At 43.0% G+C, this 22,100-nt stretch overlaps 25 non-coding genes across 25 annotated transcripts; 8 read left to right on the forward strand and 17 right to left on the reverse strand.

Moving 5' to 3' along the window:
* Positions 1-422: 422 nt before the first annotated feature.
* On the reverse strand, positions 423-494 carry trnaq-uug (transfer RNA glutamine (anticodon UUG)). The gene has a single exon. It is a non-coding gene; the product is annotated as a tRNA-Gln (tRNA).
* Positions 495-1,070: 576 nt separating this feature from the next.
* trnas-gcu (transfer RNA serine (anticodon GCU)) lies at positions 1,071-1,152 on the reverse strand. The gene has a single exon. It is a non-coding gene; the product is annotated as a tRNA-Ser (tRNA).
* A 708-nt stretch (positions 1,153-1,860) lies between these two features.
* trnag-ucc (transfer RNA glycine (anticodon UCC)) lies at positions 1,861-1,932 on the forward strand. Its single transcript has one exon. It is a non-coding gene; the product is annotated as a tRNA-Gly (tRNA).
* A 612-nt stretch (positions 1,933-2,544) lies between these two features.
* trnaq-uug (transfer RNA glutamine (anticodon UUG)) lies at positions 2,545-2,616 on the reverse strand. The gene has a single exon. It is a non-coding gene; the product is annotated as a tRNA-Gln (tRNA).
* A 568-nt stretch (positions 2,617-3,184) lies between these two features.
* trnas-gcu (transfer RNA serine (anticodon GCU)) lies at positions 3,185-3,266 on the reverse strand. The gene has a single exon. It is a non-coding gene; the product is annotated as a tRNA-Ser (tRNA).
* A 708-nt stretch (positions 3,267-3,974) lies between these two features.
* On the forward strand, positions 3,975-4,046 carry trnag-ucc (transfer RNA glycine (anticodon UCC)). Its single transcript has one exon. It is a non-coding gene; the product is annotated as a tRNA-Gly (tRNA).
* A 612-nt stretch (positions 4,047-4,658) lies between these two features.
* trnaq-uug (transfer RNA glutamine (anticodon UUG)) lies at positions 4,659-4,730 on the reverse strand. Its single transcript has one exon. It is a non-coding gene; the product is annotated as a tRNA-Gln (tRNA).
* Positions 4,731-5,298: 568 nt separating this feature from the next.
* trnas-gcu (transfer RNA serine (anticodon GCU)) lies at positions 5,299-5,380 on the reverse strand. The gene has a single exon. It is a non-coding gene; the product is annotated as a tRNA-Ser (tRNA).
* A 709-nt stretch (positions 5,381-6,089) lies between these two features.
* trnag-ucc (transfer RNA glycine (anticodon UCC)) lies at positions 6,090-6,161 on the forward strand. The gene has a single exon. It is a non-coding gene; the product is annotated as a tRNA-Gly (tRNA).
* Positions 6,162-9,950: 3,789 nt separating this feature from the next.
* Positions 9,951-10,022, reverse strand: trnaq-uug (transfer RNA glutamine (anticodon UUG)). The gene has a single exon. It is a non-coding gene; the product is annotated as a tRNA-Gln (tRNA).
* Positions 10,023-10,590: 568 nt separating this feature from the next.
* trnas-gcu (transfer RNA serine (anticodon GCU)) lies at positions 10,591-10,672 on the reverse strand. Its single transcript has one exon. It is a non-coding gene; the product is annotated as a tRNA-Ser (tRNA).
* A 708-nt stretch (positions 10,673-11,380) lies between these two features.
* Positions 11,381-11,452, forward strand: trnag-ucc (transfer RNA glycine (anticodon UCC)). The gene has a single exon. It is a non-coding gene; the product is annotated as a tRNA-Gly (tRNA).
* Positions 11,453-12,077: 625 nt separating this feature from the next.
* On the reverse strand, positions 12,078-12,149 carry trnaq-uug (transfer RNA glutamine (anticodon UUG)). Its single transcript has one exon. It is a non-coding gene; the product is annotated as a tRNA-Gln (tRNA).
* A 568-nt stretch (positions 12,150-12,717) lies between these two features.
* On the reverse strand, positions 12,718-12,799 carry trnas-gcu (transfer RNA serine (anticodon GCU)). Its single transcript has one exon. It is a non-coding gene; the product is annotated as a tRNA-Ser (tRNA).
* A 708-nt stretch (positions 12,800-13,507) lies between these two features.
* Positions 13,508-13,579, forward strand: trnag-ucc (transfer RNA glycine (anticodon UCC)). The gene has a single exon. It is a non-coding gene; the product is annotated as a tRNA-Gly (tRNA).
* A 625-nt stretch (positions 13,580-14,204) lies between these two features.
* trnaq-uug (transfer RNA glutamine (anticodon UUG)) lies at positions 14,205-14,276 on the reverse strand. The gene has a single exon. It is a non-coding gene; the product is annotated as a tRNA-Gln (tRNA).
* A 568-nt stretch (positions 14,277-14,844) lies between these two features.
* Positions 14,845-14,926, reverse strand: trnas-gcu (transfer RNA serine (anticodon GCU)). Its single transcript has one exon. It is a non-coding gene; the product is annotated as a tRNA-Ser (tRNA).
* Positions 14,927-16,975: 2,049 nt separating this feature from the next.
* On the reverse strand, positions 16,976-17,057 carry trnas-gcu (transfer RNA serine (anticodon GCU)). The gene has a single exon. It is a non-coding gene; the product is annotated as a tRNA-Ser (tRNA).
* A 708-nt stretch (positions 17,058-17,765) lies between these two features.
* On the forward strand, positions 17,766-17,837 carry trnag-ucc (transfer RNA glycine (anticodon UCC)). Its single transcript has one exon. It is a non-coding gene; the product is annotated as a tRNA-Gly (tRNA).
* Positions 17,838-18,463: 626 nt separating this feature from the next.
* Positions 18,464-18,535, reverse strand: trnaq-uug (transfer RNA glutamine (anticodon UUG)). The gene has a single exon. It is a non-coding gene; the product is annotated as a tRNA-Gln (tRNA).
* A 576-nt stretch (positions 18,536-19,111) lies between these two features.
* trnas-gcu (transfer RNA serine (anticodon GCU)) lies at positions 19,112-19,193 on the reverse strand. Its single transcript has one exon. It is a non-coding gene; the product is annotated as a tRNA-Ser (tRNA).
* Positions 19,194-19,901: 708 nt separating this feature from the next.
* On the forward strand, positions 19,902-19,973 carry trnag-ucc (transfer RNA glycine (anticodon UCC)). The gene has a single exon. It is a non-coding gene; the product is annotated as a tRNA-Gly (tRNA).
* Positions 19,974-20,598: 625 nt separating this feature from the next.
* Positions 20,599-20,670, reverse strand: trnaq-uug (transfer RNA glutamine (anticodon UUG)). The gene has a single exon. It is a non-coding gene; the product is annotated as a tRNA-Gln (tRNA).
* A 568-nt stretch (positions 20,671-21,238) lies between these two features.
* trnas-gcu (transfer RNA serine (anticodon GCU)) lies at positions 21,239-21,320 on the reverse strand. Its single transcript has one exon. It is a non-coding gene; the product is annotated as a tRNA-Ser (tRNA).
* A 705-nt stretch (positions 21,321-22,025) lies between these two features.
* Positions 22,026-22,097, forward strand: trnag-ucc (transfer RNA glycine (anticodon UCC)). The gene has a single exon. It is a non-coding gene; the product is annotated as a tRNA-Gly (tRNA).
* Positions 22,098-22,100: the final 3 nt, after the last annotated feature.

The following is a 22,100-nucleotide window of genomic DNA, read 5'->3' on the forward strand; positions in this document are numbered from 1 at the left end:
GTTTTCCCCAAACCAAGCCTTGTGGGAATATGTCTTGGACATATTTTCTAACGTGGGTATGGTGAAGAAAGTTTCCAGTATCCATGTGACAAACAACATATTGGGTTTTTAGTCCAATCTTATCCCTGGGAGTTTGTTTGTCAATCTACACAACCGAGCTATACCCGTTAATGTGAGTATGATGTGAAAAACACAACAAGACTGAAAATATGATCACTGGATTGAATCGACCAGCAATGTCCTCTAGTGGAAAGCGATCGCATACGATGAATGACATACATTTCTATTCAACATGTCCGGATACGTACCTAGGTTAAACAAGAACATCCGATGGACTACACAGCATTTTGACAAGCTCAACACCTCCTAGTTGTTTTGTGTTCCCCAGAATTGCAGGCTATTGCTGTAAATTAAAGCTGAAAAGGTTCCACCGAGATTTGAATTCGGATTACTGGATTCAAAGTCCAGAGTGCTGACCATTACACCATGGAACCGTATCAACGCTTCACTGTCGAGTGAAATTTCTGGCAGTAACTTTGAAACTTTTACTAAAAGCTCCAAGAAGACTGAAACTACGATAGAAGTGAAAAGTAATTTCCTCGTGCGGAAAGTTACCTTCGCGACATCTCATAACAGCTGAGCCCATTTTCTATTTCACGTGCAGATACATACCTAGGGTTAACGAAAACGTCACAAGGACTCCACACTATTTAACGAGCGCAGTATTTGGAACTTGCTTAAAGCTCTCCATAACAGAAACTAATACTGTAATTGAAAGCTGCAAAGATTCCACCGAGACTTGAACTTTGATCAACGGATTCAAAGTCCAGAATGCTGACCATTACACCATGGAACCATGTAGACACCCCACTGTCGAGTGAAAGTTCTGGCAGAAACTTTTGAGTAGACAAGAAAACATCTCAAAACTGAGGTCATGAAAATATTCCATTCAGGGACTGAATGAAATTTGACTCATCGGGTAAGAACGTGGGTTGCAATATCCATCATAAATCCTGCTACAATGATTGCGCATAGAAAGTTCTTCCTTAGGTCATAGAGAAAGCCTGTAGCGACAAGGATGGGATTCGAACCCACGCGTGCAGAACACAACGCATTAGCAGTGCATCGCCTTAACCACTCCGCCACCTTGTCTTAGCAATCACGGTTTTTGCCACATTCTCACCACCTAACTCTTACCAAGCTGACATCAAGTATTGTTGATGGCTTACATCACAGTACAAAAAGTATTTTGCTCACTGCCAAACAATGAGACTCATCACATTTTCTTGACTTTGATAAAATTGATTTTATCTTCTTACTTCATGAACTTCTTCTAGTCCACTGCCCCATTAATCTCTCTTGCACTGCAAAATCTTACACAAGGGGCTTTATTGAGCATACAGCAGCAAAAGGCATCCCACGTAGAGCTCAACTTTCAATGGACTCTTTTGGGACTGACGAACACTTGTAATTATTATAAGGTGTTATTTCAATTTCAAACCATCCTTTATGTGGACAAAACTGAAGACCTCAGCAAAATAAGACAGCGGGCAGTTACAAAATCGATTCTCGTGATACACAGCTGTCCTGTTATGACTTGGGGCCATGGAATCAGTGTTCTAATATCAATGTGACTGTGACTTAAAGCTGCAAAGGTCCACCAAAACTTCAACTCAGGTCACTCGATTCAAAGTCCAGACTGTTGATCGTTACACCATGGGTCCAAATAATAGCGTGTGTCGATTGGAAGCTCTGACATGGACTTATGAGTAGATCGGAACCCCTACTGAGGAGAGTTCAACACGCAGCAACGTTAGTGTTCATGGCGTGTGCAAATTTCCAAAGAGTCTCCCTTGTGTTGCATTGGTGGTATAGTGGTGAGCATAGCTGCCTTCCAAGCAGTTGACCCGGGTTCGATTCCCGGCCAATGCAGAGGGATCTCTTCCATTTTACATCAGTCATGTTGTGGCAAAGTTCACTTTCAATTCAAAACAATCCATGTTTAGTGAAACCGAAGACCCCAGAGTGCTAGCAGTTACAAAATCTATCCTCGTGACAAGTGGCAGTACTGTTAAAGAGTTAGATCCATGGAACCACTGTTCTAATGTCACTGCAGCAACTGTCCGAAGTTGAAAGTTTTCCCCAAACCAAGCCTTGTGGGAATATGTCTTGGACATATTTTCTAACGTGGGTATGGTGAAGAAAGTTTCCAGTATCCATGTGACAAACAACATATTGGGTTTTTAGTCCAATCTTATCCCTGGGAGTTTGTTTGTCAATCTACACAACCGAGCTATACCCGTTAATGTGAGTATGATGTGAAAAACACAACAAGACTGAAAATATGATCACTGGATTGAATCGACCAGCAATGTCCTCTAGTGGAAAGCGATCGCATACGATGAATGAGATACATTTCTATTCAACATGTCCGGATACGTACCTAGGTTAAACAAGAACATCCGATGGACTACACAGCATTTTGACAAGCTCAGTACCTCTTAGTTGTTTTGTGTTCCCCAGAATTGCAGGCTATTGCTGTAAAGGTTCCACCGAGACTTGAACTCGGATTACTGGATTCAAAGTCCAGAGTGCTGACCATTACACCATGGAACCATATCAACGCTTCACTGTCGAGTGAAATTTCTGGCAGTAACTTTGAAACTTTTACTGAAAGCTCCAAGAAGACTGAAACTACGATAGAAGTTAAAAGTAATTTCCTCGTGCGGAAAGTGACCTTCGCGACATGTCATAACAGCTGAGCACATTTTCTATTTCACGTGCAGATACATACCTAGGGTTAAAGAAAAAGTCACAAGGACTCCACACTATTTAACGAGCGCAGTATTTGGAACTTGCTTAAAGCTCTCCATAACACAGACTAATACTGTAATTGAAAGCTGCAAAGATCCCACCGACACTTGAACTCGGATCAACGGATTCAAAGTCCAGAATGCTGACCATTACACCATGTAGACACACCACTGTCGAGTGAAAGTTCTGGCAGAAACTTTCGAGTAGACAAGAAAACATCTCAAAACTGAGGTCATGAAAATATTCCATTCAGGGACTGAATGAAATTTGACTCATCGGGTAAGAATGTGGGTTGCAATATCCATCATAAATCCTGCTACAATGATTGCGCATAGAAAGTTCTTCCTTAGGTCACAGAGAAAGCCTGTAGCGACGCGGATGGGATTCGAACCCACGCGTGCAGAACACAATGCATTAGCAGTGCATCACCTTAACCACTCGGCCACCTTGTCTTAGTAATCACGGTTTTTGCCACATTCTCACCACCTAACTCTTACCAAGCTGACATCAAGTATTGTTGATGGCTTACATCACAGTACAAAAAGTATTTTGCTCACTGCCAAACAATGAGACTCATCACATTTTCTTGACTTTGATAAAATTGATTTTATCTTCTTACTTCATGAACTTCTTCTAGTCCACTGCCCCATTAATCTCTCTTGCACTGCAAAATCTTACACAAGGGGCTTTATTGAGCATACAGCAGCAAAAGGCATCCCACGTAGAGCTCAACTTTCAATGGACTCTTTTGGGACTGACGAACACTTGTAATTATTATAAGGTGTTATTTCAATTTCAAACCATCCTTTATGTGGACAAAACTGAAGACCTCAGCAAAATAAGACAGCGGGCAGTTACAAAATCGATTCTCGTGATACACAGCTGTCCTGTTATGACTTGGGGCCATGGAATCAGTGTTCTAATATCAATGTGACTGTGACTTAAAGCTGCAAAGGTCCACCAAAACTTCAACTCAGGTCACTCGATTCAAAGTCCAGACTGTTGATCGTTACACCATGGGTCCAAATAAAAGCGTGTGTCGATTGGAAGCTCTGACATGGATTTATGAGTAGATCGGAACCCCTACTGAGGAGAGTTCAACACGCAGCAACGTTAGTGTTCATGGCGTGTGCAAATTTCCAAAGAGTCTCCCTTGTGTTGCATTGGTGGTATAGTGGTGAGCATAGCTGCCTTCCAAGCAGTTGACCCGGGTTCGATTCCCGGCCAATGCAGAGGGATCTCTTCCATTTTACATCAGTCATGTTGTGGCAAAGTTCACTTTCAATTCAAAACAATCCATGTTTAGTGAAACCGAAGACCCCAGAGTGCTAGCAGTTACAAAATCTATCCTCGTGACAAGTGGCAGTACTGTTAAAGAGTTAGATCCATGGAACCACTGTTCTAATGTCACTGCAGCAACTGTCCGAAGTTGAAAGTTTTCCCCAAACCAAGCCTTGTGGGAATATGTCTTGGACATATTTTCTAACGTGGGTATGGTGAAGAAAGTTTCCAGTATCCATGTGACAAACAACATATTGGGTTTTTAGTCCAATCTTATCCCTGGGAGTTTGTTTGTCAATCTACACAACCGAGCTATACCCGTTAATGTGAGTATGATGTGAAAAACACAACAAGACTGAAAATATGATCACTGGATTGAATCGACCAGCAATGTCCTCTAGTGGAAAGCGATCGCATACGATGAATGAGATACATTTCTATTCAACATGTCCGGATACGTACCTAGGTTAAACAAGAACATCCGATGGACTACACAGCATTTTGACAAGCTCAGTACCTCTTAGTTGTTTTGTGTTCCCCAGAATTGCAGGCTATTGCTGTAAAGGTTCCACCGAGACTTGAACTCGGATTACTGGATTCAAAGTCCAGAGTGCTGACCATTACACCATGGAACCATATCAACGCTTCACTGTCGAGTGAAATTTCTGGCAGTAACTTTGAAACTTTTACTGAAAGCTCCAAGAAGACTGAAACTACGATAGAAGTTAAAAGTAATTTCCTCGTGCGGAAAGTTACCTTCGCGACATGTCATAACAGCTGAGCACATTTTCTATTTCACGTGCAGATACATACCTAGGGTTAAAGAAAAAGTCACAAGGACTCCAAACTATTTAACGAGCGCAGTATTTGGAACTTGCTTAAAGCTCTCCATAACAGAGACTAATACTGTAATTGAAAGCTGCAAAGATCCCACCGACACTTGAACTTGGATCAACGGATTCAAAGTCCAGAATGCTGACCATTACACCATGTAGACACACCACTGTCGAGTGAAAGTTCTGGCAGAAACTTTCGAGTAGACAAGAAAACATCTCAAAACTGAGGTCATGAAAATATTCCATTCAGGGACTGAATGAAATTTGACTCATCGGGTAAGAATGTGGGTTGCAATATCCATCATAAATCCTGCTACAATGATTGCGCATAGAAAGTTCTTCCTTAGGTCACAGAGAAAGCCTGTAGCGACGCGGATGGGATTCGAACCCACGCGTGCAGAACACAATGCATTAGCAGTGCATCACCTTAACCACTCGGCCACCTTGTCTTAGTAATCACGGTTTTTGCCACATTCTCACCACCTAACTCTTACCAAGCTGACATCAAGTATTGTTGATGGCCTACATCACAGTACAAAAAGTATTTTGCTCACTGCCAAACAATGAGACTCATCACATTTTCTTGACTTTGATAAAAGTGATTTTATCTTCTTACTTCATGAACTTCTTCTAGTCCACTGCCCCATTAATCTCTCTTGCACTGCAAAAATTTGCACAATGGGCTTTATTGAGCATACAGCAGCAAAAGGCATCCCACGTAGAGCTCAACTTTCAGTGGACTCTTTTGGGACTGACGAACACTTGTAATTAATATAAGGTGTTATTTCAATTTCAAACCATCCTTTATGTGGACAAAACTGAAGACCTCAGCAAAATAAGACAGCGGGCAGTTACAAAATCGATTCTCGTGATACACAGCTGTCCTGTTATGACTTGGGGCCATGGAATCAGTGTTCTAATATCAATGTGACTGTGACTTAAAGCTGCAAAGGTCCACCAAAACTTCAACTCAGGTCACTCGATTCAAAATTCCAGACTGTTGATCGTTACACCATGAATCCAAATAATAGCGTGTGTCGATTGGAAGCTCTGACATGGACTTCTGAGTAGATCGGAACCCCTACTGAGGAGAGTTCAACACGCAGCAACGTTAGTGTTCATGGCGTGTGCAAATTTCCAAGGTGCTTCTCTTGTGTTGCATTGGTGGTATAGTGGTGAGCGTAGCTGCCTTCCAAGCAGTTGACCCGGGTTCGATTCTCGGCCAATGCAGAGGGATCTCTTCCATTTTACATCAGTCATGTTGTGGCAAAGTTCAGTTTCAATTCAAAACAATCCATGTTTAGTGAAACCGAAGACCTCAGAGTGCTAGCAGTTACAAAATCTATCCTCGTGACAAGCGGCAGTACTGTTAAAGAGTTAGATCCATGGAACCACTGTTCTAATGTCACTGCAGCAACTGTCCGAAGTTGAAAGTTTTCCCCAAACCAAGCCTTGTGGGAATATGTCTTGGACATATTTTCTAACGTGGGTATGGTGAAGAAAGTTTCCAGTATCCATGTGACAAACAACATATTGGGTTTTTAGTCCAATCTTATCCCTGGGAGTTTGTTTGTCAATCTACACAACCGAGCTATACCCGTTAATGTGAGTATGATGTGAAAAACACAACAAGACTGAAAATATGATCACGGGATTGAATCAAGCAGCAATGTCCTCTAGTGGAAAGCGATCGCATATGATGAATGACATACATTTCTATTCAACATGTCCAGATACGTACCTAGGTTAAACAAGAACATCCGATGGACTACACAGCATTTTGACAAGCTCAACACCTCCTAGTTGTTTTGTCTACTACTACTACTACTACTTTCGGCTGCTCCCGTTAGGGGTCGCCACAGCGGATCATCCGTTTCCATTTCTTCCTGTCTTCTGCGTCTTCCTCTGTCACACCAGCCACCTGCATGTCTTCCCTCACCACATCCATAAACCTCCTCTTTGGCCTTCCTCTTCTCCTCTTCCCTGGCAGCTCCATATTCAGCATCCTTCTCCCAATATACTCAGCATCTCTCCTCCACACATGTCCAAGCCATCTCAATCTTGCCTCTCTTGCTTTGTCTCCAAACCGTCCAACCTGAGCGGTCCCTCTAATATAATCGTTCCTAATCCTGTCCTTCTTCGTTACTCCCAGTGAAAATCTTAGCATCTTCAACTCTGCCACCTCCAGCTCCGCCTCCTGTCTTTTCGTCAGTGCCAATGTCTCCAAACCATATAACATAGCTGGTCTCACAACCATCTTGTAAACTTTCCCTTTAACTCTTGCTGGTACCCTTCTGTCGCAAATCACTCCTGACACTCTTCTCCACCCACTCCAACCTGCCTGCACTCTCTTTTTCACCTCTCTACTGCACTCCCCGTTACTTTGGACAGTTGACCCCAAGTATTTAAACTCAGATGTCTTTGTCACCTCCACTCCTTGCATCCTGACCATTCCACTGTCCTCTCTCTCATTCACGCATAGGTATTCCGTCTTGCTCCTACTGACTTTCATTCCTCTTCTCTCCAGTGCATACCTCCACCTCTCCAGGCTCTCCTCAACCTGCACCCTACTCTCACTACAGATCACAATGTCATCCGCGAACATCATCGTCCATGGAGACTCCTGCCTGATCTTGTCCGTCAACCTGTCCATCACCATTGCAAACAAGAAAGGGCTAAGAGCCGATCCTTGATGTAATCCCACCTCCACCTTGAACCCATCCGTCATTCCAACCGCACACCTCACCATTGTCACACTTCCCTCATACGTATCCTGCACCACTCCTACATACTTCTCTGCAACTCCTGACTTCCTCATACAATACCACACCTCCTCTCTCGGTACTCTGTCATAAGCTTTCTCTAAATCTACAAAGACACAGTGCAACTCTTTCTGGCCTTCTCTATACTTCTCAATCAACATTCTCAAAGCAAACATCGCATCTGTGGTGCTCTTTCGTGGCATGAAACCATACTGCTGCTCGCTGATCGTCACCTCTCCTCTTAACCTAGCTTCTATTACTCTTTCCCAAATCTTCATGCTGTGGCTGATCAACTTTATACCTCTGTAGTTGTTACAGTTCTGCACATCGCCCTTGTTCTTGAAAATCGGTACCAGTATGCTTCTTCTCCACTCCTCAGGCATCCTCTCACTTTCCAGGATTGTGTTAAACAATCTAGTTAGAAACTCCACTGCCATCTCTCCTAAACATTTCCATGCCTCCACAGGTATGTCATCAGGACCAACTGCCTTTCCATTCTTCATCCTCTTCATAGCTGCCCTCACTTCCTCCTTGCTAATCCGCTGAACTTCCTGATTCACTATCCCTACATCATCCAACCTTCTCTCTCTCTCATTTTCTTCATTCATCAGCCCCTCAAAGTATTCCTTCCACCTTCTTAGCACACTCTCCTCGCTTGTCAGCACATTTCCATCTCTATCCTTGATCGCCCTAACTTGCTGCACATCCTTTGCAGCTTGGTCCCTCTGTCTAGCCAATCGGTACAAGTCCTTTTCACCTTCCTTAGTGTCTAATCTGTCATACAACTCACCATACGCCTTTTCCTTTGCCTTTGCCACCTCTCTCTTTGCTTTACGCTGCATCTCCTTGTACTCCTGTCTACTTTCTTCATCTCTCTGACTATCCCACTTCTTCTTTGCCAACCTTTTCCTCTGTATAATTTGCTGTACTTCCTCATTCCACCACCAAGTCTCCTTGTCTTCCTTCCTCTGTCCTGATGACACACCAAGTACCTTCCTAGCTGTCTCCCTCACTATTTCTGCAGTGGTTTTCCAGCCATCTGGCAACTCTTCACTACCACCCAGTGCCTGTCTTAACTCCTGCCTGAACTCCACACAACAGTCTTCCTATTCCAACTTCCACCATTTGATCTTCGGCTGTGTCTTCACTCGCTTCCTCTTCTTGGTCTCCAAAGTCATCCTACAGACCACCATCCGATGCTGCCTGGCTACGCTCTCCCCTGTCACCACCTTGCAGTCTCCAATCCCTTTTAGATGGTGCCTTCTACATAAGATATAGTCCACCTGTGTGCACTTTCCTCCACTCTTGTACGTCACCCTGTGTTCCTCCCTCTTCTTGAAATATGTATTCACCACAGCCATTTCCATCCTTTTCGCAAAATCGACCACCATCTGTCCTTCCACATTTCTCTTCTTGACTCCATACTTTCCCATCACCTCCTCATCACCTCTGTTCCCTTCACCAACATGTCCATTGAAGTCCGCTCCAATCACCACTCTCTCCTCCTTGGGTACCCTCTCCACCATGTCGTCCAACTCATTCCAGAATTCTTCTTTTTCATCTATCTCACACCCAACTTGCGGGGCATATGCGCTGATAACATTCAGCAATAAACCTTCAATTTCCAGCTTCATACTCATCACTCTGTCTGACACTCTCTTCACCTCCAGCACGCTCTTGACATACTCTTCCTTCAGAATTACCCCTACCCCATTTCTCCTCCCATTTACACCATGGTAGAAGAGTTTGAACCCACCTCCGATACTCCTGGCCTTACTCCCCTTCCACCTGGTCTCTTGCACACAAAGTATGCCTACCTTTCTTCTTTCCATCATGTCAGCCAGCTCTCTCCCTTTACCAGTCATAGTGCCAACATTCAAAGTTCCAACTCTCACCTCCACATGCCTACCCTTCCTCCTCTCTAGCTGCCTCTGGACATGCTTTCCTCCTCTCCTTCTCCTTCGCCCAACAGTAGCATAGTTTCCACCGACACCCTGCTGGTTAACAGTACCGGTGGCGGTCGTTGGTAACCCGGGCCTCGACGGATCCGGTATGTAAGTCTTATTTATGATCCGCATATTTCATTTGGCAAAGATTTTACGCCGGATGCCCTTCCTGACGCAACCCTCCCCATTTGTCCGGGCTTGGGACCGGCACTAAGGATGCACTGGCTTGTGCATCCTCAGTGGCTGGGTTACCTCCTAGTTGTTTTGTGTTCCCCAGAATTGCAGGCTATTGCTGTAAATTAAAGCTGCAAAGGTTCCACCGAGACTTGAACTCGGATTACTGGATTCAAAGTCCAGAGTGCTGACCATTACACCATGGAACCGTATCGAGGCTTCACTGTCGAGTGAAATTTCTGGCAGTAACTTTGAAACTTTTACTGAAAGCTCCAAGAAGACTGAAACTACGATAGAAGTGAAAAGTAATTTCCTCGTGCGGAAAGTGACCTTCGCGACATGTCATAACAGCTGAGCACATTTTCTATTTAACGTGCAGATACATACCTAGGGTTAACGAAAACGTCACAAGGACTCCACACTATTTAACGAGCGCAGTATTTGGAACTTGCTTAAAGCTCTCCATAACAGACACTAATACTGTAATTGAAAGCTGCAAAGATCCCACCGACACTTGAACTCGGATCAACGGATTCAAAGTCCAGAATGCTGACCATTACACCATGTAGACACACCACTGTCGAGTGAAAGTTCTGGCAGAAACTTTTGAGTAGACAAGAAAACATCTCAAAACTGAGGTCATGAAAATATTCCATTCAAGGACTGAATGAAATTTGACTCATCGGGTAAGAACGTGGGTTGCAATATCCACCGTAAAGCCTCCTACAATGATTGCGCATAGAAAGTTCTTCCTTAGGTCATAGAGAAAGCCTATAGCGACAAGGATGGGATTCGAACCCACGCGTGCAGAACACAATGCATTAGCAGTGCATCGCCTTAACCACTCGGCCACCTTGTCTTAGCAAACAAGTTTTTGCCACATTCTCACCACCTAACTCTTACCAAGCTGACATCAAGTATTGTTGATGGCTTACATCACAGTACAAAAAGTATTTTGCTCACTGCCAAACAATGAGACTCATCACATTTTCTTGACTTTGATAAAAGTGATTTTATCTTCTTACTTCATAAACTTCTTCTAGTCCATTGCCCCATTAATCTCTCTTGCACTGCAAAAACTTTCACAAGGGGCTTTATTGAGCATACAGCAGCAAAAGGCATCCCACGTATAGCTCAACTTTCAATGGACTCTTTTGGGACTGACGAACACTTGTAATTATTATAAGGTGTTAATTCAATTTCAAACCATCCTTTATGTGGACAAAACTGAAGACCTCAGCAAAATAAGACAGCGGGCAGTTACAAAATCGATTCTCGTGATACACAACTGTCCTGTTATGACTTGGGGCCATGGAATCAGTGTTCTAATATCAATGTGACTGTGACTTAAAGCTGCAAAGGTCCACCAAAACTTCAACTCAGGTCACTCGATTCAAAATTCCAGACTGTTGATCGTTACACCATGAATCCAAATAATAGCGTGTGTCGATTGGAAGCTCTGACATGGACTTCTGAGTAGATCGGAACCCCTACTGAGGAGAGTTCAACACGCAGCAACGTTAGTGTTCATGGCGTGTGCAAATTTCCAAGGAGCTTCCCTTGTGGTGCATTGGTGGTATAGTGGTGAGCATAGCTGCCTTCCAAGCAGTTGACCCGGGTTCGATTCTCGGCCAATGCAGAGGGATCTCTTCCATTTTACATCAGTCATGTTGTGGCAAAGTTCACTTTCAATTCAAAACAATCCATGTTTAGTGAAACCGAAGACCTCAGAGTGCTAGCAGTTACAAAATCTATCCTCGTGACAAGTGGCAGTACTGTTAAAGAGTTAGATCCATGGAACCACTGTTCTAATGTCACTGCAGCAACTGTCCGAAGTTGAAAGTTTTCCCCAAACCAAGCCTTGTGGGAATATGTCTTGGACATATTTTCTAACGTGGGTATGGTGAAGAAAGTTTCCAGTATCCATGTGACAAACAACATATTGTGTTTTTACTCCAATCTTATCCCTGGGAGTTTGTTTGTCAATCTACACAACCGAGCTATACCCGTTAATGTGAGTATGATGTGAAAAACACAACAAGACTGAAAATATGATCACTGGATTGAATCGACCAGCAATGTCCTCTAGTGGAAAGCGATCGCATACGATGAATGAGATACATTTCTATTCAACATGTCCAGATACGTACCTAAGTTAAACAAGAACATCCAACGGACTACACAGCATTTTGACAAGCTCAGTACCTCTTAGTTGTTTTGTGTTCCCCAGAATTGCAGGCTATTGCTGTAAATTAAAGCTGCAAAGGTTCCACCGAGACTTGAACTCGGATTACTGGATTCAAAGTCCAGAGTGCTGACCATTACACCATGGAACCGTATCGACGCTTCACTGTCGAGTGACATTTCTGGCAGTAACTTTGAAACTTTTACTGAAAGCTCCAAGAAGACTGAAACTACGATAGAAGTGAAAAGTAATTTCCTCGTGCGGAAAGTGACCTTCGCGACATGTCATAACAGCTGAGCACATTTTCTATTTAACGTGCAGATACATACCCAGGGTTAACGAAAACGTCACAAGGACTCCACACTATTTAACGAGCGCAGTATTTGGAACTTGCTTAAAGCTCTCCATAACAGACACTAATACTGTAATTGAAAGCTGCAAAGATCCCACCGACACTTGAACTCGGATCAACGGATTCAAAGTCCAGAATGCTGACCATTACACCATGTAGACACCCCACTGTCGAGTGAAAGTTCTGGCAGAAACTTTTGAGTAGACAAGAAAACATCTCAAAACTGAGGTCATGAAAATATTCCATTCAAGGACTGAATGAAATTTGACTCATCGGGTAAGAACGTGGGTTGCAATATCCACCGTAAAGCCTCCTACAATGATTGCGCATAGAAAGTTCTTCCTTAGGTCATAGAGAAAGCCTATAGCGACAAGGATGGGATTCGAACCCACGCGTGCAGAACACAATGCATTAGCAGTGCATCGCCTTAACCACTCGGCCACCTTGTCTTAGCAAACAAGTTTTTGCCACATTCTCACCACCTAACTCTTACCAAGCTGACATCAAGTATTGTTGATGGCTTACATCACAGTACAAAAAGTATTTTGCTCACTGCCAAACAATGAGACTCATCACATTTTCTTGACTTTGATAAAAGTGATTTTATCTTCTTACTTCATAAACTTCTTCTAGTCCATTGCCCCATTAATCTCTCTTGCACTGCAAAAACTTTCACAAGGGGCTTTATTGAGCATACAGCAGCAAAAGGCATCCCACGTATAGCTCAACTTTCAATGGACTCTTTTGGGACTGACGAACACTTGTAATTATTATAAGGTGTTAATTCAATTTCAAACCATCCTTTATGTGGACAAAACTGAAGACCTCAGCAAAATAAGACAGCGGGCAGTTACAAAATCGATTCTCGTGATACACAACTGTCCTGTTATGACTTGGGGCCATGGAATCAGTGTTCTAATATCAATGTGACTGTGACTTAAAGCTGCAAAGGTCCACCAAAACTTCAACTCAGGTCACTCGATTCAAAATTCCAGACTGTTGATCGTTACACCATGAATCCAAATAATAGCGTGTGTCGATTGGAAGCTCTGACATGGACTTCTGAGTAGATCGGAACCCCTACTGAGGAGAGTTCAACACGCAGCAACGTTAGTGTTCATGGCGTGTGCAAATTTCCAAGGAGCTTCCCTTGTGGTGCATTGGTGGTATAGTGGTGAGCATAGCTGCCTTCCAAGCAGTTGACCCGGGTTCGATTCTCGGCCAATGCAGAGGGATCTCTTCCATTTTACATCAGTCATGTTGTGGCAAAGTTCACTTTCAATTCAAAACAATCCATGTTTAGTGAAACCGAAGACCTCAGAGTGCTAGCAGTTACAAAATCTATCCTCGTGACAAGTGGCAGTACTGTTAAAGAGTTAGATCCATGGAACCACTGTTCTAATGTCACTGCAGCAACTGTCCGAAGTTGAAAGTTTTCCCCAAACCAAGCCTTGTGGGAATATGTCTTGGACATATTTTCTAACGTGGGTATGGTGAAGAAAGTTTCCAGTATCCATGTGACAAACAACATATTGTGTTTTTACTCCAATCTTATCCCTGGGAGTTTGTTTGTCAATCTACACAACCGAGCTATACCCGTTAATGTGAGTATGATGTGAAAAACACAACAAGACTGAAAATATGATCACTGGATTGAATCGACCAGCAATGTCCTCTAGTGGAAAGCGATCGCATACGATGAATGAGATACATTTCTATTCAACATGTCCAGATACGTACCTAAGTTAAACAAGAACATCCAACGGACTACACAGCATTTTGACAAGCTCAGTACCTCTTAGTTGTTTTGTGTTCCCCAGAATTGCAGGCTATTGCTGTAAATTAAAGCTGCAAAGGTTCCACCGAGACTTGAACTCGGATTACTGGATTCAAAGTCCAGAGTGCTGACCATTACACCATGGAACCGTATCGACGCTTCACTGTCGAGTGACATTTCTGGCAGTAACTTTGAAACTTTTACTGAAAGCTCCAAGAAGACTGAAACTACGATAGAAGTGAAAAGTAATTTCCTCGTGCGGAAAGTGACCTTCGCGACATGTCATAACAGCTGAGCACATTTTCTATTTAACGTGCAGATACATACCCAGGGTTAACGAAAACGTCACAAGGACTCCACACTATTTAACGAGCGCAGTATTTGGAACTTGCTTAAAGCTCTCCATAACAGACACTAATACTGTAATTGAAAGCTGCAAAGATCCCACCGACACTTGAACTCGGATCAACGGATTCAAAGTCCAGAATGCTGACCATTACACCATGTAGACACCCCACTGTCGAGTGAAAGTTCTGGCAGAAACTTTTGAGTAGACAAGAAAACATCTCAAAACTGAGGTCATGAAAATATTCCATTCAGGGACTGAATGAAATTTGACTCATCGGGTAAGAACGTGGGTTGCAATATCCACCATAAAGCCTGCTACAATGATTGCGCATAGAAAGTTCTTCCTTAGGTCATAGAGAAAGCCTGTAGCGACAAGGATGGGATTCGAACCCACGCGTGCAGAACACAATGCATTAGCAGTGCATCGCCTTAACCACTCGGCCACCTTGTCTTAGCAATCAAAGTTTTTGCCACATTCTCACCACCTAACTCTTACCAAGCTGACAAGTATTGTTGATGGCTTACATCACAGTACAAAAAGTATTTTGCTCACTGCCAAACAATGAGACTCATCACATTTTCTTGACTTTGATAAAAGTGATTTTATCTTCTTACTTCATGAACTTCTTCTAGTCCACTGCCCCATTAATCTCTCTTGCACTGCAAAAACTTTCACAAGGGGCTTTATTGAGCATACAGCAGCAAAAGGCATCCCACGTAGAGCTCAACTTTCAATGGACTCTTTTGGGACTGACGAACACTTGTAATTATTATAAGGTGTTATTTCAATTTCAAACCATCCTTTATGTGGACAAAACTGAAGACCTCAGCAAAATAAGACAGCGGGCAGTTACAAAATCGATTCTCGTGATACACAGCTGTCCTGTTATGACTTGGGGCCATGGAATCAGTGTTCTAATATCAATGTGACTGTGACTTAAAGCTGCAAAGGTCCACCAAAACTTCAACTCAGGTCACTCGATTCAAAGTCCAGACTGTTGATCGTTACACCATGGATCCAAATAATAGCGTGTGTCGATTGGAAGCTCTGACATGGACCTATGAGTAGATCGGAACCCCTACTGAGGAGAGTTCAACACGCAGCAACGTTAGTGTTCATGGCGTGTGCAAATTTCCAAAGACCCTCCCTTGTGTTGCATTGGTGGTATAGTGGTGAGCATAGCTGCCTCCAAGCAGTTGACCCGGGTTCGATTCCCGGCCAATGCAGAGGGATCTCTTCCATTTTACATCAGTCATGTTGTGGCAAAGTTCACTTTCAATTCAAAACAATCCATGTTTAGTGAAACCGAAGACCTCAGAGTGCTAGCAGTTACAAAATCTATCCTCGTGACAAGCGGCAGTACTGTTAAAGAGTTAGAGCCATGGAACCACTGTTCTAATGTCACTGCAGCAACTGTCCGAAGTTGAAAGTTTTCCCCAAACCAAGCCTTGTGGGAATATGTCTTGGACATATTTTCTAACGTGGGTATGGTGAAGAAAGTTTCCAGTATCCATGTGACAAACAACATATTGTGTTTTTAGTCCAATCTTATCCCTGGGAGTTTGTTTGTCAATCTACACAACCGAGCTATACCCGTTAATGTGAGTATGATGTGAAAAACACAACAAGACTGAAAATATGATCACTGGATTGAATCGACCAGCAATGTCCTCTAGTGGAAAGCGATCGCATACGATGAATGAGATAAGTTTCTATTCAACATGTCCAGATACGTACCTAGGTTAAACAAGAACATCCAACGGACTACACAGCATTTTGACAAGCTCAGTACCTCTTAGTTGTTTTGTGTTCCCCAGAATTGCAGGCTATTGCTGTAAATTAAAGCTGCAAAGGTTCCACCGAGACTTGACCTCAGATTACTGGATTCAATGTCCAGAGTGCTGACCATTACACCAAGGAAACTTATCGACGCTTCATTGTCGAGTGACATTTCTGGCAGTAACTTTGAAACTTTTACTGAAAGCTCCAAGAAGACTGAAACTACGATAGAAGTGAAAAGTAATTTTCTCGTGCGGAAAGTGACCTTCGCGACATCTCATAACAGCTGAGCCCATTTTCTATTTAACGTGCAGATACATACCTAGGGTTAACGAAAATGTGACAAGGACTCCACACTATTTAACGAGCGCAGTATTTGGAACTTGCTTAAAGCTCTCCATAACAGAGACTAATACTGTAATTGAAAGCTGCAAAGATCCCACCGACACTTGAACTCGGATCAACGGATTCAAAGTCCAGAATGCTGACCATTACACCATGGAACCATGTAGACACACCACTGTCGAGTGAAAGTTCTGGCAGAAACTTTTGAGTAGACAAGAAAACATCTCAAAACTGAGGTCATGAAAATATTCCATTCAGGGACTGAATGAAATTTGACTCATCGGGTAAGAACGTGGGTTGCAATATCCACCATAAAGCCTGCTACAATGATTGCGCATAGAAAGTTCTTCCTTAGGTCATAGACAAAGACTGTAGCGACAAGGATGGGATTCGAACCCACGCGCGCAGAACACAATGCATTAGCAGTGCATCACCTTAACCACTCGGCCACCTTGTCTTAGCAATCAAGGTTTTTGCCACATTCTCACCACCTAACTCTTACCAAGCTGACATCAAGTATTGTTGATGGCCTACATCACAGTACAAAAAGTATTTTGCTCACTGCCAAACAATGAGACTCATCACATTTTCTTGACTTTGATAAAAGTGATTTTATCTTCTTACTTCATGAACTTCTTCTAGTCCACTGCCCCATTAATCTCTCTTGCACTGCAAAAATTTGCACAAGGGGCTTTATTGAGCATACAGCAGCAAAAGGCATCCCACGTAGAGCTCAACTTTCAATGGACTCTTTTGGGACTGACGAACACTTGTAATTAATATAAGGTGTTATTTCAATTTCAAACCATCCTTTATGTGGACAAAACTGAAGACCTCAGCAAAATAAGACAGCGGGCAGTTACAAAATCGATTCTCGTGATACACAGCTGTCCTGTTATGACTTGGGGCCATGGAATCAGTGTTCTAATATCAATGTGACTGTGACTTAAAGCTGCAAAGGTCCACCAAAACTTCAACTCAGGTCACTCGATTCAAAGTCCAGACTGTTGATCGTTACACCATGGATCCAAATAATAGCGTGTGTCGATTGGAAGCTCTGACATGGACTTATGAGTAGATCGGAACCCCTACTGAGGAGAGTTCAACACGCAGCAACGTTAGTGTTCATGGCGTGTGCAAATTTCCAAAGAGCCTCCCTTGTGTTGCATTGGTGGTATAGTGGTGAGCATAGCTGCCTTCCAAGCAGTTGACCCGGGTTCGATTCCCGGCCAATGCAGAGGGATCTCTTCCATTTTACATCAGTCATGTTGTGGGCAAAGTTCACTTTCAATTCAAAACAATCCATGTTTAGTGAAACCGAAGACCTCAGAGTGCTAGCAGTTACAAAATCTATCCTCGTGACAAGCGGCAGTACTGTTAAAGAGTTAGATCCATGGAACCACTGTTCTAATGTCACTGCAGCAACTGTCCGAAGTTGAAAGTTTTCCCCAAACCAAGCCTTGTGGGAATATGTCTTGGACATATTTTCTAACGTGGGTATGGTGAAGAAAGTTTCCAGTATCCATGTGACAAACAACATATTGTGTTTTTACTCCAATCTTATCCCTGGGAGTTTGTTTGTCAATCTACACAACCGAGCTATACCCGTTAATGTGAGTATGATGTGAAAAACACAACAAGACTGAAAATATGATCACTGGATTGAATCGACCAGCAATGTCCTCTAGTGGAAAGCGATCGCATATGATGAATGACATACATTTCTATTCAACATGTCCAGATACGTACCTAGGTTAAACAAGAACATCCGATGGACTACACAGCATTTTGACAAGCTCAACACCTCCTAGTTGTTTTGTGTTCCCCAGAATTGCAGGCTATTGCTGTAAATTAAAGCTGAAAAGGTTCCACCGAGATTTGAACTCGGATTACGGGATTCAAAGTCCAGAGTGCTGACCATTACACCATGGAACCGTATCAACGCTTCACTGTCGAGTGAAATTTCTGGCAGTAACTTTGAAACTTTTACTAAAAGCTCCAAGAAGACTGAAACTACGATAGAAGTGAAAAGTAATTTCCTCGTGCGGAAAGTTACCTTCGCGACATCTCATAACAGCTGAGCCCATTTTCTATTTCACGTGCAGATACATACCTAGGGTTAACGAAAACGTCACAAGGACTCCACACTATTTAACGAGCGCAGTATTTGGAACTTGCTTAAAGCTCCCCATAACAGAAACTAATACTGAAATTGAAAGCTGCAAAGATCCCACCGAGACTTGAACTTTGATCAACGGATTCAAAGTCCAGAATGCTGACCATTACACCATGGAACCATGTAGACACCCCACTGTCGAGTGAAAGTTCTGGCAGAAACTTTTGAGTAGACAAGAAAACATCTCAAAACTGAGGTCATGAAAATATTCCATTCAGGGACTGAATAAAATTTGACTCATCGGGTAAGAACGTGGGTTGCAATATCCACCATAAAGCCTGCTACAATGATTGCGCATAGAAAGTTCTTCCTTAGGTCATAGACAAAGACTGCAGCGACAAGGATGGGATTCGAACCCACGCGCGCAGAACACAATGCATTAGCAGTGCATCACCTTAACCACTCGGCCACCTTGTCTTAGCAATCAGGGCTTTTGCCACATTCTCACCACCTAACTCTTACCAAGCTGACATCAAGTATTGTTGATGGCCTACATCACAGTACAAAAAGTATTTTGCTCACTGCCAAACAATGAGACTCATCACATTTTCTTGACTTTGATAAAAGTGATTTTATCTTCTTACTTCATGAACTTCTTCTAGTCCACTGCCCCATTAATCTCTCTTGCACTGCAAAAATTTGCACTAGGGGCTTTATTGAGCATACAGCAGCAAAAGGCATCCCACGTAGAGCTCAACTTTCAATGGACTCTTTTGGGACTGACGAACACTTGTAATTAATATAAGGTGTTATTTCAATTTGAAACCATCCTTTATGTGGACAAAACTGAAGACCTCAGCAAAATAAGACAGCGGGCAGTTACAAAATCGATTCTCGTGATACACAGCTGTCCTGTTATGACTTGGGGCCATGGAATCAGTGTTCTAATATCAATGTGACTGTGACTTAAAGCTGCAAAGGTCCACCAAAACTTCAACTCAGGTCACTCGATTCAAAGTCCAGACTGTTGATCGTTACACCATGGATCCAAATAATAGCGTGTGTCGATTGGAAGCTCTGACATGGACTTATGAGTAGATCGGAACCCCTACTGAGGAGAGTTCAACACGCAGCAACGTTAGTGTTCATGGCGTGTGCAAATTTCCAAAGTGCCTCCTTTGTGTTGCATTGGTGGTATAGTGGTGAGCATAGCTGCCTTCCAAGCAGTTGACCCGGGTTCGATTCCCGGCCAATGCAGAGGGATCTCTTCCATTTTACATCAGTCATGTTGTGGCAAAGTTCACTTTCAATTCAAAACAATCCATGTTTAGTGAAACCGAAGATCTCAGAGTGCTAGCAGTTACAAAATCTATCCTCGTGACAAGCGGCAGTACTGTTAAAGAGTTAGATCCATGGAACCACTGTTCTAATGTCACTGCAGCAACTGTCCGAAGTTGAAAGTTTTCCCCAAACCAAGCCTTGTGGGAATATGTCTTGGACATATTTTCTAACGTGGGTATGGTGAAGAAAGTTTCCAGTATCCATGTGACAAACAACATATTGTGTTTTTACTCCAATCTTATCCCTGGGAGTTTGTTTGTCAATCTACACAACCGAGCTATACCCGTTAATGTGAGTATGATGTGAAAAACACAACAAGACTGAAAATATGATCACTGGATTGAATCGACCAGCAATGTCCTCTAGTGGAAAGCGATCGCATACGATGAATGAGATACATTTCTATTCAACATGTCCAGATACGTACCTAGGTTAAACAAGAACATCCAACGGACTACACAGCATTTTGACAAGCTCAGTACCTCTTAGTTGTTTTGTGTTCCCCAGAATTGCAGGCTATTGCTGTAAATTAAAGCTGCAAAGGTTCCACCGAGACTTGAACTCGGATTACTGGATTCAAAGTCCAGAGTGCTGACCATTACACCATGGAACCGTATCGAGGCTTCACTGTCGAGTGAAATTTCTGGCAGTAACTTTGAAACTTTTACTGAAAGCTCCAAGAAGACTGAAACTACGATAGAAGTGAAAAGTAATTTCCTCGTGCGGAAAGTGACCTTCGCGACATCTCATAACAGCTCAGCCCATTTTCTATTTAACGTGCAGATACATACCTAGGGTTAACGAAAACGTCACAAGGACTCCACACTATTTAACGAGCGCAGTATTTGGAACTTGCTTAAAGCTCTCCATAACAGACACTAATACTGTAATTGAAAGCTGCAAAGATCCCACCGACACTTGAACTCGGATCAACGGATTCAAAGTCCAGAATGCTGACCATTACACCATGTAGACACCCCACTGTCGAGTGAAAGTTCTGGCAGAAACTTTTGAGCAGACAAGAAAACATCTCAAAACTGAGGTCATGAAAATATTCCATTCAGGTACTGAAAGAAATTTGACTCATCGGGTAAGAACGTGGGTTGCAATATCCACCATAAAGCCTCCTACAATGATTGCGCATAGAAAGTTCTTCCTTAGGTCATAGAGAAAGCCTGTAGCGACAAGGATGGGATTCGAACCCACGCGTGCAGAACACAATGCATTAGCAGTGCATCGCCTTGGCCACTCGGCCACCTTGTCTTAGCAATCAAAGTTTTTGCCACATTCTCACCACCTAACTCTTACCAAGCTGACAAGTATTGTTGATGGCTTACATCACAGTACAAAAAGTATTTTGCTCACTGCCAAACAATGAGACTCATCACATTTTCTTGACTTTGATAAAAGTGATTTTATCTTCTTACTTCATGAACTTCTTCTAGTCCACTGCCCCATTAATCTCTCTTGCACTGCAAAAACTTTCACAAGGGGCTTTATTGAGCATACAGCAGCAAAAGGCATCCCACGTAGAGCTCAACTTTCAATGGACTCTTTTGGGACTGACGAACACTTGTAATTATTATAAGGTGTTATTTCAATTTCAAACCATCCTTTATGTGGACAAAACTGAAGACCTCAGCAAAATAAGACAGCGGGCAGTTACAAAATCGATTCTCGTGATACACAGCTGTCCTGTTATGACTTGGGGCCATGGAATCAGTGTTCTAATATCAATGTGACTGTGACTTAAAGCTGCAAAGGTCCACCAAAACTTCAACTCAGGTCACTCGATTCAAAGTCCAGACTGTTGATCGTTACACCATGGATCCAAATAATAGCGTGTGTCGATTGGAAGCTCTGACATGGACCTATGAGTAGATCGGAACCCCTACTGAGGAGAGTTCAACACGCAGCAACGTTAGTGTTCATGGCGTGTGCAAATTTCCAAAGAGCCTCCCTTGTGTTGCATTGGTGGTATAGTGGTGAGCATAGCTGCCCTCCAAGCAGTTGACCCGGGTTCGATTCCCGGCCAATGCAGAG

This window comes from Lampris incognitus, chromosome 2 (assembly GCF_029633865.1).
Source record: "Lampris incognitus isolate fLamInc1 chromosome 2, fLamInc1.hap2, whole genome shotgun sequence".
Taxonomy (NCBI): domain Eukaryota; kingdom Metazoa; phylum Chordata; class Actinopteri; order Lampriformes; family Lampridae; genus Lampris; species Lampris incognitus.